The sequence below is a fragment of the Echinops telfairi genome, unplaced genomic scaffold (assembly GCF_000313985.2).
Source record: "Echinops telfairi isolate 266 unplaced genomic scaffold, ASM31398v2 ScPeMD7_2291;HRSCAF=2852, whole genome shotgun sequence".
In the NCBI taxonomy this organism is placed as follows: Eukaryota; Metazoa; Chordata; class Mammalia; order Afrosoricida; family Tenrecidae; genus Echinops; species Echinops telfairi.
The window spans coordinates 39,390,993-39,404,456 of NW_022106189.1; positions in this window are offsets into that span (position 1 = coordinate 39,390,993).

Genomic DNA, 13,464 nt, shown 5'->3' on the forward strand with positions numbered 1-13,464 from the left:
CACTCAAAAATAAAAATATAAAAAGTATAAAAGGATGTTCCATTTGTTGTTGTTAAGTGCCATCAGGTCCACTTCAATTAGCAATGGAACGAAACACTGCCTGGGCCTGTGCCATCCCCCCACCCCCCGCCCCCCGTTATTGTTACAGTTGAACCCATGGTTGCAGCCCATGTCAGTCCATCTTGTGCAGGGTCTTCCTCTCTTTTGCTGACCCTCCACTTCACCGAGTATAGTGAGGTATGCATTGGGCAGCTAACCATAAGGTCAGCAGATCAAACTCACTGACCAGCCCAAGGGAGATGAGATCTGTTGCTCCAACAAAGATTTGCAGCCTCTGAAACCCAAGATTTGACTTTGGCCGACAGAGTCAGAATCAATGCCAGAGTTGGGAAGTGGACCTCGCCTGGTTGTGAGGCGAGATATAAGCTGGGTATTGACATTGGCATGAGCTGTTTTGTATTCAAATTCTGGCTGGTGATGGCTACTTTACACAGACAGAATGCGCTATCTGCTCTCTGTCCCGTGCTCAGTAAAAGGGACGATGCTATTGATCTCAGTGGGTTGCTTTTGAGGATTAAATGAGTCCATCTATCTAAACCAATTAACATCATGTCCTATAAAGCCCTCGCGAAAAAGTGGTTTTTGCTGCTAATCAAGTGTCCTTATCATCATCGTCGTCATCATCATCATCGTCATCATCATCAGGTGGACAGAAGGGCAAACCCCATCTGACATGGGCTGAGGGCAAGGAAAGTTGCTATACCAGGCCAAAGGAGGGCTCATGCTGTGGAAACGAAAACTATCTCATTTCCCACAGGGTTACATAAATTAGCTTAGTTGGCTCCCCAGAATAAAATTTGAGGAACCAAATGATACTTTTCAGGCTAAGGAAAGACAAACAAGATTACAAGAAGCATTGTCTGTGCTTCATTCCTGCCTCTAAAACCCAAACTCACTGCCACTGAATCAATTCTGATTTGAAGCGGCCCTGTAGAACAGAGCGTAACTGCTCCTTTGAGTTTCTGAAACTATAACACTTCATGGGAGTAGAAAGCCAAGCTTTCCCCACAAGGAGTGGCTTGTGGGTTCGAACTTCTGACCTTATGGTTAGTAGCCCAACCACGACACCACCAAGCCTCCTTAGTTTACCTGGATTCTGAATGACAGGACTATAGGAAGTCCTGCCCACAGTCCAGGCCCCATCCCAGCAGGACGACACTCAGGGAGAGAATCCATTGGAAGCCCCTGATGATATATATTTGGCATATTGCTCCCATGTACCTAACAGTCAAGCAAGTTCATTTGGCCTGCAGTCTCATGGAAGTTTCTAAAAGCAGATGCCACATGTGTATCGTGACTGTGTATTTCTCCTGAGTGTACATGCACGTGTGTCAACCGTGGACTGGTTGCTGTTACTGTCGTGTAGCCTCAGATGCCCTACATCCTGTGCCATCTTGACGGTCGCTGAGATTTCTGAGTTGATTGTTTTCAGCTATTGTCAATCCATTTCATTGACAGTTTCCCTAGGTTTTTGCTGATCGTCTACCATTTCATTTATTAAAACAACTTTTAATTAGACACTAGGTGGGAGGGGGTGACATTTCAAATCATCCATTTTGTATCCAAGAGTTTAAACTGCTAATTAAACCGCCCTATAATTTACCCTTCTTCAGCTTCCGATTTCTCTTCTCCCTCTTGGGGACCATCTCGTCCACTTCGCCCAAGTCCGTGCCTGTAAATCTTCTGTGCTCATCTTGCTGCCTCGTCCCTCCCATGCCCCCCACCCTTCACCATAACCTCTAAGGTCTCTTCGCTTTGGTACGAAGATCTATCTTGGGGTTTTTCCCCTTGGTTTTTGACAACTTCAATTTTCTTTGGTTCGTGCTTTGCACATCCCAGGTTCTGTTTATTAATGGATATGGGCAGCTGTTCTTCTCATTGTGCCACAGAAGCAAATGTAGGTCCCTGTGGTAGTTATATACTCCGTCGTTGTGTGAGATTTAAGAGTAAAGGGGTGGAGTTTAGCCTGTCAATCGGGTCGCTGTTTGATGACCTCATTTGGGGGCGCTAAGAAGATAAATAGCTCGCTGGAGGTGGGACACACTCCCTGGGAGACATTCCTGTTGAGAAGACACATGGAGCTAGGCTAGAGCTCTGGGAGCTGGAGGAGCCACGTGGAGACCCTGGCCGGCGCTGAGATGCTTCCGCCACCACTGGATCCACAAGACTTTCCACCTACTGGCCTGTGATCTGCCTGCATTCAGCATTATTGCATGGCATGAGTCTAAAGAGGAATTTATGGACTAGTGTTGAACGTATGGGCTAATATTGGTCTTCATAGACTTGATCTGGACTGGGCTGGGATGTTTTCTTAACGTATAATTACTCTGATCTAAAACTCTAACACACATATGAGTGTCTGTGAATTTGTTTCTCTGGTCTACTCAGACTAACACCATCCCCAAAGGCTGACTTCACCCAAGTTGTTATGGTTGACTATGTTGAAGAGCCAGTTCTTCCCCAGCCATATTTTGAATGCCTTCCAATCTCTCTCGGGTACGATGCCAGCCTGTGTTTTGCTGTCATTCGTGTTTTCTCTGTCCTTTGTTAAAAAGATGTAAGTAGATCACCAGGTGATCTGCGTATTTTGTCTTAGTCTAGAAGTTTGGCTGAAGCCTGTCCCCCATGGGTGAACCTGCTGACAGTCGAAATACCAATAGCATCGCTTCCAGCCTCACAGCCACACACAAACCACCCCAGTGCGACAAACTGACAAGTGGCAGACTGCCAAAAGAGCAGGCCAATCTGCCTTGGGAGAAATAGAACTAGAGTGCGCTTTAGACAGCAAGGATGGCAAGATTTTGGCTCAAACACAGGAACAATCGTGAAGAGGGCGCAGGGCCAGGCAGTGTTTCCAACTGCTGGACACTGGGTCACGGGGTTGGAACTGATGTAGTGGCACCTACTCCACCAGTCACGGTGCTTCTTCTATCGATTCATTTTCCCTGATGGTCGGTCCAAAGTAAACAGGCCAAGGTCCCACTGTCCTCGTGGTTCAGTAGCATGCTGGTCGCGTGTATTCTAAGACTTTTCCCTATTCTATCAGTTCATAGTATGTTCGATAGTTTTCATCAACACCCCCAGCCAGTGGAGGATGGCCTGCTCCCCCACACGACCTCGTCCTCAGAGCCCAGAACCCTCAGAAGACAATGCCTGCAAAGTCTCACTTGTCTTCGAAGCTACTCCGGGAAAATTGGCCCTCTCACTTTATGCTCTCGCCCATCCTTGTGGTGAAATCTCCCACTACTACTGGATTCTGCACCAGCTTCTGCACCACTCCACAAGTGTCATGCCTCTGTATCAGAGCCTACATTCTAAAGCAAAATGGTGTGTGCAAGGTTGTGGTCCACGGTAGGAGTCCTACCATCATTTCAGACTCCGTTTGAGTTCTGTCGAACCATTAAGTCAGCAAGATGGCTCTGGCGATACCCCGGCAAACGTAGGAGGGTTTGGGCTTCAGCCTTGACAGCCTTGAAGGGCAAATTAGGAACTTGCCTGAGTGTGCTCATATGTTATCCCCACAAAAAACAAACAAACAAACAAACCAAACTCGCTGCCATCGAGTAAATGCCAACTCATAGTGACCCTATAGGACAGGGTAGAACTGTCCCTGTGGGTGTCCAAGACTACCACCCTTTACAAGAGTAGGAAGGCCCATCTTTCTCCCCAGAAGTGGCTGGTGGTTTTGAACTGCTGACTTTATGGTCCAGGGCTCCATATATTATCTAGATGAGGTTCAAAGTTGGGGTCCTGGTGACCATGACTCAAGGTCACATGATCATGAATCATACCCTGACAGGCACATGGCCAGGTAGTCGAAGGCCAGGACCAAATCCTATAAGCTTTTAAAATCCACAATTGTGTATATATTCCAATCACAGTCCTGTTCCCATTTCTGTTAGTCCCTCCTGCAACAGTGATAGAATGACCTGTCACCAGTCATGATGGTGATGATTTCCTCTGTTTTAATCATATGTAATTAGCCCAATGCCCATCAATTTAGGCTGGTAGTCTCCCTTATCTGGGATGGTCTGCTTTGGCTTGTCTTTCCCACTCTGAGGCTTAATATAAGGGTCTCTATAGAGCAGTATTTCTCAACCTGTGGGTCACAACCCCTTTGGGAGTCGAACACCCCTTCAACAGGAGTTGCCTGATACATCCTGCATATCAGATATTTACATTATGATTCATAACAGGATCAAAATTACAGTTATGAGGTAGCAACAAAAATAATGCTATGGTTGGGCGGGGCAGGGGGAGGGGGGTGTCACCACCACACGAGGAACTGTATTAAAGGGCCGAGGCATTAGGAAGGTTGAGAACCACTGCTATAGCATATATTTGAGTGGGGACCCCTTTTTCCCCTAGCACACTTCCTCTGTGCCTCTCCTTCCTCCTAACTTGAACTTCACCTTCTTTCTAACCCATCAGAGTCCTAACTCTCCTTCAAAGCCCAACGGAAGTGCGCTCTTCATTTCTCTATTCGGCCAACAGAGCTTGGCAAGTGGTGGGATTCAGGGGAGTGTGTGGGTGGCTGCTTCTGGTCACCACGCTGGATAAGCAGAAGAGCCAAGCAGGTTTCAGGCAGCTGTTGCCCGTGGGCAGCCTTCTGCCTTCAACCAGGACACCGAGGGTGAATTCCTGGGGGAACTCTGAGCCTGCGCTTCCTGCTCAGACACTGAGCTGCCCGAACCCACTGGAAAATCTTAAGCCAATTTCACAACTAATTTTCGTGCTAATTGAGACCAGACAGCTAGCGCCTCATTGGGAGGCATGGTCACGCCATTCCGTGCAGCTGAGACTGGGCCTTCATTTAGATTACAAACTCCCTGGCGCGCTTGTTACTGGTAATTAAACCAGCTTGATGGTCCCATTACACAAAGATTACATGACAGCAGAGGAATCCAACATAACTAATCTTTATCTCATTTGTAAAGGTGCAAGGCAGAGAGGACAGACAATAGCATAAAACCTGTGACTGATGTCCAGTCCTCCGTGTTGGGCAGAGATTTAAGGGACCCGAATCTGCAAGCATATATTTGCTCTATTGTTCCACAATGGAAGTTAAACACAAATGAAAACCACCATGGATTACTCTGAAAAATCACATTTTCAGCACCTGGAAATATATCCCGAGTATTTCCAATTTGTAACCCAGGCGTCTAGAGCTGGGGTGGGGGAATGAGGTGTTTCCCTCCCAAGAGTCGTTCATCTACTTTATCTCAACTCTGTGATGTCGGTAAACAGCAATGGTTAAAGACATCGCCCATCCTCTGGTCAGGGAAAATGACTTAGCATAATTCATCACCCATCCCAGAGGGCTTAGCCTAAGACTCTTGTTTCTCTAATGACCAGGCCACACATCTGACCTATTGGCTGTAACTCAAGGCCCCCCATGTGTGTCATTAGAAGTGTGTTGGCAGAATGTTCCCTGGCTGACTTTTCAAAAGCAGATTGCCAGACCTTTCTTGCCTGGTGCTTCTGGGTTGATTCCAATCTTCAACGGTTTGATGAGCAACTGAGTTAACTGTTGGCACCACCCAACAACACCAGACCAAAGCAAACCAAACTTACCGCCATGGAGTCAAGGCTGATTCAGAGCGACCTGCTCTGGGTCTCTAAGACTGTTTACAGAAACAGAAAGTCCAGTCTTTCTCCCGCAGAGCTGTTGGTGGTTTTGAACTGCCAACCTTGCAAGGATTGCACCACCAGGGCTCCAAATTCCCAATGGCTTGCCTCATCCATGAGTTACTAAATCGACAGTCTCTACTGATCCATCAAAAGCAAAGTACCGGTACTTGTTCATCCAACTTTGGGTATGCTTCTGTTTCATGAAAACCCTTGAACTTTGGCCTCCCCTCAGCCTGAAGCAACAGACCAAAGCAATCAAATCCATTGCCCCAAAGTCAGTTCTAACCCAAGGCAAGTCCATGTAGTAGAGAACTGCTCTGTGGGTTGTTGTCAGGTCCTGTCAACTGGGTACCGACTCACAGCTACCCTAGGTACAACACAGGGAAACACCACTTAGTCCTGCGCCACCCTCCCGATCAGTCTTATGTTCCAGCTCATTGTGGTAGTCCTTGTATTGATCGAACTTACCGAGGGCCTTGGTCTCTTTCTCTGTCCCTTGAAAGCACGATGTCCTTCTCCAGGGCCTGGTCTCTCCTAGCAGCATGTCCAAAGTCTGTGAGATGAAGTCTTGCCATTCTTGCCTGCCAGGAGCATTCTGCTGTACTTCTTCCGAGACAGATTCGCTGTATCTTTTGGCAGGCCATAGTGCTTGCAATACTCTTAGTCTTAGTCTTTTTATTAAAAAAAAAGGTGGGGGGGGTTCCCCTAATTCTTTGAGACTTTCAGATCTTATGATCAGATCAGAGTGTTCCCCCCTCTTACATTCTCTCATCTTTACACAGATAACAAACTCATTATAAGGTTTTTGCGAACCACACAACCCCCTCATCTATTAGTTTCCCAGGTATGCTGTGTACATTATTGATATTACATGTGGACAAGGACATGGCGGCCCTCTCCACCATTACTCTACGCTCCCTTTCCCCCTTTGTCTTCCAGAATGAAGCCTTTCCCGATGCAAGTGTGCATGTGTGTTTGATTTGACAAAGCCTCTACGGTCTTCACGTCCCGGTCCACACCTGCTGCCAGGAAGACAAAGGTGGAGTCTCAGGTCAAGTGTCTACCGGGACCGTTTGAGTCTGACAGATGGGTTTATAGCTCCCTGCTCACCCCAGCCCCAGATTCAAGTTTCTTTTCCAAAGTGCAGACTAACATCACAATCGCCTATGACTGGTTACAAATGCTTGGGGCCCATCTGAATCAGCATCCTTGATACGAAGGCCCACGAATCTGCGTGCGTGATCAGTCCCCACAAGAATCCCGTGAAGATGAAAGTGACCACCCCCCTATCTGATGCTAAATCTCTTAGAGCCAAGGACCAGCTATTAGGTGTCTCTAGAAGATCTCTACTCAACATGATGCCTGGTCAAGAATGGAGACTCAGTGAGAGTAGATTGAACCAAACTGAGTGTTCAAGCCCTTTCCTTTCCATTAGCCCATTAATGTAAGAAGGAGCCCTGGTGGTGCAGGGGTAACAACTTGGCTGCTACCTGAAAGGTCGATGGTTCAACCCCACCAGCCCCTCTGTGTTTCCATACATACGGCCATGTGTTTCCATACAGATCACAACCTAGGAAACACTGTGGAGAAGAAGTTCTATTCTCTCCTATAGAGTCACTGTGAGCTGGAAGTGACTACATGCCAAGGGGCATTACATGAGCAAAGGCCACCCAAAGCAGTGACCTGTTCACACCAGCCCACCTATTATAGGCCTATTCCAGGTACCAACTCACAAGAACAAAGATGGAATCATGCGGTTGACAAAACAGCGGCCATAGGTGGGTAAACCATGCCCCTAAGAATTGTCTTTTCTTTGTAATCAGTGGATGGGTCCCGTCACCAGATCCTACTGGAAAGCAATCAGAAGGGTCAGCAGACAGACCCGCGACTATCTATAGGTTTCATTTTGTTTGTTTTTTCCTTTTCTCATGTCTATCCATATAAGATAGGTATGGTAACCAATCCCAAGGAGAAAATGAGAGGGCCACAGCTCGGGGGTGGGGGTGGGGAGAGACATGGGAGAGGAGGAGGTGGAAGAAAGGGAGTGGGGAGCCAACAAACAGAACAATAAGAGATCTAAAATTGGTGGCGAGGTGGGCGTAGAATGCCTGGTGGGGTTTGATCAAGTGAAACATAGCCAAGAGAAAGTACTGAGAGTCAAATGAAGGTTGAACATGATAGTGGGACAGGAGCAAAGTAAAAAGAAATAGGGGAAAGAACTAGGAGGCAAAAGACATTTATAAAGGCACAAATATAGGCATCCACATATGTAAATATATTAATAGGGATATAGGTCTATGTATATATATTTAAATGTTAAGTATTAAGGAAGCAGATGGGCATTGGGTCTTTACTCAAGTACTCCCTCAATGCAAGAACACTTTGTTCTAATAACCTGGCATTCTGCGATGCTCACCTTTCCAACATGATTGCTGAAGAAAAAATGGGTGCATAAGTAAATGTGGTGAAGAAAGCTGATGGTACCCAGCTATTACAAAATACATCTGCATCTTAAAGACTTGAAGATAAACAAGCAGCCATCTAGCAGAGAAGCAACAAGCCCACATGGAAGAAGCCCACCAGCTTGTGTGATCACGAGGTGTCTGCAGGATCAGGTATCCAGCATCAGAAGACCCCAAACAATCAAATATGCCGATGCAAGTGATGGGGGTGAGAGAGGAGACCCACATCCCATCTGTAGATAATTGGACGTTCCCTCACAGAAGGGTCACAAGGACGGAACGAGTCAGCAAGGATGCAATATAGCACCGAAGAAACACACAGCATCCCTCTAGTTCAATGTTTCCTCCCCCGACCCCACTCCCCCACCATTATCATGAACCCAGTTCTACCTTACAAATCCAACTAGACCAGAGCATGTACACTGGTACAGATAAGGGCTCTCAACACACCACAGAACCCAGGACAGATAAACCCCTCATGAACAGTAATGGGAGTAGTGATACCATAAGGGTAGGGGGAAGGTGGGGGGAGAAGGGGAACCAACTACAATGATCAATGTATAACCCCCTCCAGGGGGGAAAACAACAGAAATGTAGGCAATGGGAGACAGCGAATGGTGTATGATATGAAAATGAATTTATAATTTATCAGGGCTCTATGAAGGTGGGAGGGTGGGGGAAGGAAGGAGGGAAAAAAGAGGTGCTGATACCAAGGGCTCAGGCAGAAAGAAACTTTTGAAAATGATGATGGCAACCTAATGTATTTGGTACAATTGATGTGTAGACTGTTCTAAGAGCTGTAAGAGCCCCCAATGATTTTTTAATAATAATAATAATAAATTTACGGCCTTGCTGACCAAGAAGATGCTCACAACACATCAACAGTAAACTGTGTAAGCCAATCAGAAATAAGCGTCTTTTTTTCTGGATTTTATCAATAAAATGTCAGTCATTGCTAATCCTTGGGAGACAGAGTACCTTTCCACTTGGGGTTTGATGCTACTTGTCTTACGAATCATCTTCTTTAAAAAATATGTTTATTTTATAGGTGAACGTTTACACAGCAAACCAGGTTCCCATTGAACAATACCCACATATATTGTGCGGTGACATCAGGCACCTCTTTCATAATGTGTCAGCATGCTATTTCCATTCTGATTACTCTGGTCCCACTAATCTACCTTTCTGCTCCCCCATAACCTTCTGATGAGGGTACTTGAGGACCACAGTGCTCACAGGTGATGTTATTTAGTTTATAAGTCATGCTATCATTTGGCTGAAAGGGGTTGTTTCAAATATAGAGTACCACAGAGCAATAGTCTTGGGCCTCCTCTATTCTCTACAGGTCCAGCATTTTTTAGGAATATTAGTTGTATCCTACATTTTTCTTCCATTCTATTCAGGACCATTGACCTTGTCCTTGATCAGAATGCTCAGTAGTGGTAGCCAGCCAGTTCTTCTGGTCTAATGATAGGTGAGGCCATGGTAACCTGTAGACTAACTTAGACGTGTAGACTCTTAATTTTGTAGACTAGCATCTTCTTTGAGTTTTTGGTAGGTGAGGCCATGGTAAACCTGTAGACTATTAGTCTTGTAGACTAGCATCTTCTTTGATTTTTGGTAGGTGAGGCCATGGTAAACCTGTAGACTAATAGTCTTGTAGACTAACTTAGACTTATAGACTCTTAATCTTGTAGACTAGCATCTCCTTTGAGTTTTTGGTAGGTGAGGCCATGGTAAACCTGTATAGACTATTCGTCTTGTAGACTAGCTTAGACTTATAGAAGGTGTTTATGCAGTGCACATAAGCATGTGTAAATCTGTAATCCCATATATCCATACATGTATATATATGCTAAGATATCTATCTGTGCAATGACATACATGTTTCTACTGTTGCTGTCACTGCAAAGTTGCATATATTTTAGCCTTTATAAAACCATCCTTGTTCTTCAGAATCAACTCACAAGCAGGGAGTTGGGTTGCAGCTGCAGTGCACATGGGTGTGCATACATATATTCGTACGTATATTCGTGGCACTGCTCCTATGTCTCTAGTTCCAGCTTTGCCATTTTCCATAGTGGTAAAACCATGTTACGATGGCATCATCAGTGGAGCAGGGCTCCAATCTCCCTTGCCAACTCCTGAGGAATTGTTGTTTCCTGATGTTTTGATCACTGGTGACACAGTGGTTACGTGTCGGGCTGCTAACTGCAAGGTCAGCAGTTCAAAACCACCAGTTGCTCCCTGGGAGAAAACAGACGTTCTACTCCCATTACGAGTTACAGTCTCAGAAACCTACAGGGGGAGTACTATCCTGTTCTATAGGGTTCGTGTGAGCTAGAATCGGGTGAGTTTGGTGGTGGGGAGGAGTGGGGGGCTGACCAATTTTACCAACTTCTGCTCAAATAGGCCTCATCTAGCAAAATAACTTTATTTCTGACTCCAGTTCTTTGGATAACCTGAAAGGAAGCTTGTCCAGTGCTCTCAGGAAAGACCACCATCCCCCCCTCCCCTCTGAGGCTGCTCTATCACCAAGTGCTAGTTAGAAAGGGGAGGGGCTGCCAAGTTCATAGTGCCAGCTGGCTTTTGGAGAGCTCACCCCAGTATCTTTGCCTTTGGTAGCCAACTGGCCCCGAGCTAGCTGAGAAACACCCACTCCTGGGTGGATGCGAACCAGAGGGAGTCCTTCTTCGCCAGCAGCTTCTCAAAGCAGGTGGTCTCGGTGCTGTGTCGCCCTGGCCTCATCTGAAAGAGATTCCTAGCCAAACCTCAAGTCCCCAGAGAGCCTCCTCAAGGCCTGCTCCTTTGAGGAGGGCCCTTGTCTCCCAGACTCCCTTTGACTTAGGAGGAGCGGGGCCTTAAATTGAAAGAAGAGCGAGGGGAGGGTGTTTGCGTCATCAAATGTTGCGTCATCAAATGCTGCGTCATCAAACGCTCAACCCAGCAATTGCCGCAATTACACTCTAGGGGCCTCCCAAACTCCCTGCCCCCTATGGATTCTGACTCACAGTGACCCCATTTAAAAACAAAACAAGCCAGTAAACAAGCCTCCTGGCCACTTAGGCGATTCTGACTCATTATGTGAGAAATCAGTCACCAGACTGGTCCATCTTCTGCAAACAGAGCGCGAAGAGTCCGGTAGCCGGGGCCCAGTGGATAACTGATAGAACAATCTCCAGAGCTCTGGAACCTGGGATATGGAATGTGGGAACCTGATGAATTGAGAAAGGAGGGGGTAGGGGTAGTGTAGAAAACTCTTAGGCAAGGGAAACCAATGAGGAACCAGAGAAGGGTTTGGGAACTAGGGGACAAAATGCTTGCAGAGGGGCTGTAAGGCACACCCACCCTTTTGCCCCATTTGTCGCTGGGCTTGAGCGCCTGATTTTGCAAAATTGAACAACAAAAGCCTCTCTCTGAGTACAGATTGGACTTCTTGAGCGTTCGTTGATGAAAATGCTGTGATGGCCCATTGATAAGCTCTTACAGAATAAGGCAGTCTGCCCCAGTTCTCTCTCTGAGACGAGAGACAGAGAGAGAGAGACCCATCTGGTTATGGCCCAAGTTAGGGGTTTATACTGATCTGTCAGCTACCAAGAGGAACCAATGTGGTATCTGGAGTCTCAACAGCGTTTCTAACAATAGCAACACTATAGGACCGGGTAGATCTGCCCCCATAGCTATGCAAAGCTGTAACTCTTTATGGAAGTAGAAAACCTCACCTTTCTCGCACATAGAAGCTTTTTTGAACTACTGACCTTGAAGTGTAGCTGCCCAAACTGTAACCCAGTCTGCCACCAGGGCTCCACAGTGATCCTCTACCCGCTCCCCACCGCCACCACTAAAAAACAAAAAAACCATTGTCATTGAGTTGATGCCAGCTCATAGCGACCCTAAATGTGAAGGACAGGGTACAGCTTTCCCTGTGGGTTTCTGAGACTGTAACTCTTTACAGGAGTAGAAAGGCTCCTCTTGTTCCCAAGGTGTAGCTAGTGATTTCAAACTGCTTACCCTGGCAGTTAGCAGGCCAATGTTGAATCCACGATGCCACGAGGGCCCCTGAGTACAGAGCAAAACTGTCCCTGTGGGTTTCTGAGGCTGTAAATCTTTACACAAGCAGAAAGCCTCATTTTTCTTCTGTGGAGCTGCTGGTGGGTTTGAACTGCTGACCTTAAGGTTAGCAGCCCAACTGGCTGAACCCTTGGCTTCCACAGGGAGGGCAGGAGTTCTACCACTATTTTCTTGGGAATTTGCTAAGTGTTCCCCATTATCTTCCCACTGCTCCACAGCCCCCTGCAGGCAGAATTAAGTACTCCCTTGGTCCTCACTCCTCAGACCACTTATCTTGCATTAAAGCTAATTGTTTTCCCCCAGGTGTCCTTCGCTCCCTATGGCTGGTTGGTTGGTGTCTTCTTTGTCTCTGTGGTCACCAAGATTGGAAGGGAGGCTCTGCTTAAATCAAGGTCCCAGGTGGGGTGTTTCCAGCGAAGGCCCCCTTTAGCCCAGAGCAGTGCTGCTTGCCTATTCAAGTTCATTTTGAAGCTAGTTTTGCAGGCTGCCCGGAACCTCCAGAGCCCTGGCTTCTCGGCTTCTCTGCAGTGCCTTTTCCAGAATGATGTTACTACCAACAAACCAGAGCGCACAATCTGCAAGGATGAGTCATTGCTCCTGAAAGACACTGATAATTAACCTTGACTGCTGCATGGCTTTGCACATGGGAGAGATGCATACCTGTCCATGTGCCATAGATTTATTATCTCATTGCTGGGCACTTCCCATCGTGATGCCTCATGTTGTGACTGTGCATTCATCCTGACCTGATCAGAAGATGCTAAAAGCAGTGTTTCTGATCTTGAAAGCATATGCTGGGCATATAGCCTTGGTATCCCACCTGCATCATGGTTATGCATTGGGCTGCTAACCACAAGGTCAGCAGTTTGAAACTACCAGCCACTCTGCAGGAGAAAGAGGAGGCTTTCTAATTCTGAAAAAAAGATACAGTCTCAGAAACCCACAGGGGCAGTTCTACCCTGCCCTATAGGGTCTCTGTGAGTCGGAATAGACTCTGCAGCTTTGAGTTTGGTTGGAGTTTATCCCGCCCGATACTGTCAGTCAATTTTGTCCCTACTGAGAAGCAGATCTGCATCATTTCACAGGTTAGTTGCTACCAAGAAGTGGGAGATCTGACTGCCCTCTCCTTGAACCCTAGCTGTGTGGCTTTACACGATTAATACACCAGGGTCCCAGGGTCCCAGGAGGTCTCTGAGGCTGGAAAAAGGAACCTGACTCACTCTTTCGCCCATTGAACTCT